The following is a 1306-nucleotide window of genomic DNA, read 5'->3' on the forward strand; positions in this document are numbered from 1 at the left end:
CAGTACCTTTATTGGGCTTTCAGGTCCTCAGAATCTGACTTTCTTTTATCGATCTCTCTGTTTACATTGTTGTAGTCATTCTGCGTATCATTCTCTTAGTTCTGCTTATTTTGCCATGCATCGATTCATTGCAATTTCCCCAGGCTTCTCCAGATTCCTTACATTCATAATTGCTTACCACACAATAATATCCATTATATTCATATATCATTCCCTCAATCAGTGGGCATCTACTTTGTTTCCAACTCTTTGCTACCACAGAAAGTAAACGTGCAACCTTTGTTTCTGTCTTTGACCTGGCAGGGTCATCTGGGATGGACAGTTTAATTGCTTTTGTTACATAGTTTATCTCTTTTTCCTGGCTTAATCTGGCATAATCTCCTAAGGGGCAGAACCAATGGCAGTAACCTCCTAGCTGGCCCATCTGCCCCTTCCCAATTAACATAGCCCCTAAACTCCTCTTAAACAATAAGGATCTTTATCAGCCTCATTTAAATAGCATCACTCCCATTCTCAGAAGTTCATGATGACTCCCACTTCCTCTTAATTTTATCATAACCCTGAATCATGCCACCACCTCCCCCCACTTCCAGATGCCCTCATTTCTCCTGACTTTGCTCATATTTCCTTTTCCAAAAGGACCTACTTATGATTTCCCTTCATGATTGGCTGGTTTTGCCCAATCCAGAACTTGATTAAGTGTGTAAGGGGCAGATATTTTGGATATTGTTCAGAGAACATGACAAAGGTAGATTTTGACACAAACTAGGACCTGCATGGTGGGGGTTAGGTGATTTTAGCTAAGATAGTTCTTGAGAGGATCTGCTTTTGGTTGAATATTTCAACCCCTGCAATTAGAAAGCTTGGTCCCTCAAACAAATCAGCCTTTCAGAATAATTACATTCAACCCCTGCAGCAAAGACCAAGAGGTGACACCATACAAGTCTACAGTTGCAAAAATACAACATGGAAACAGGGAAATCGGTCCATCAGTGACAATATGCTAAAAAGCTTCAAGATGGAAAGTGGAAAATTTTATTTCTCCATCTAATGAGATGTTACACTTAGTAAAAGAAGTCACGATTTTTCTCTGTTATTGAAAAGGGGAAATCTTAAAAATACCCCTCACTTCCAAACTTTTGGGAGAAAACTCTTGGAGCAAAGGGGCTATTTTCTTTTTCTTTTTATACCCCCAGCAACTGGCACAGTGTCTGGGGTGGGGAACTTGGCAGGTACTTAATAAATCAGTCGAATGGAAAATACTTTTTACAAGAAATTCTGGCAATGTTTATCCATTTTAAAATCT

Source organism: Phascolarctos cinereus, unplaced genomic scaffold (genome assembly GCF_003287225.1).
Source record: "Phascolarctos cinereus isolate Bilbo 61053 unplaced genomic scaffold, phaCin_HiC Scaffold_726;HRSCAF=1367, whole genome shotgun sequence".
Classification (NCBI taxonomy): Eukaryota; Metazoa; Chordata; class Mammalia; order Diprotodontia; family Phascolarctidae; genus Phascolarctos; species Phascolarctos cinereus.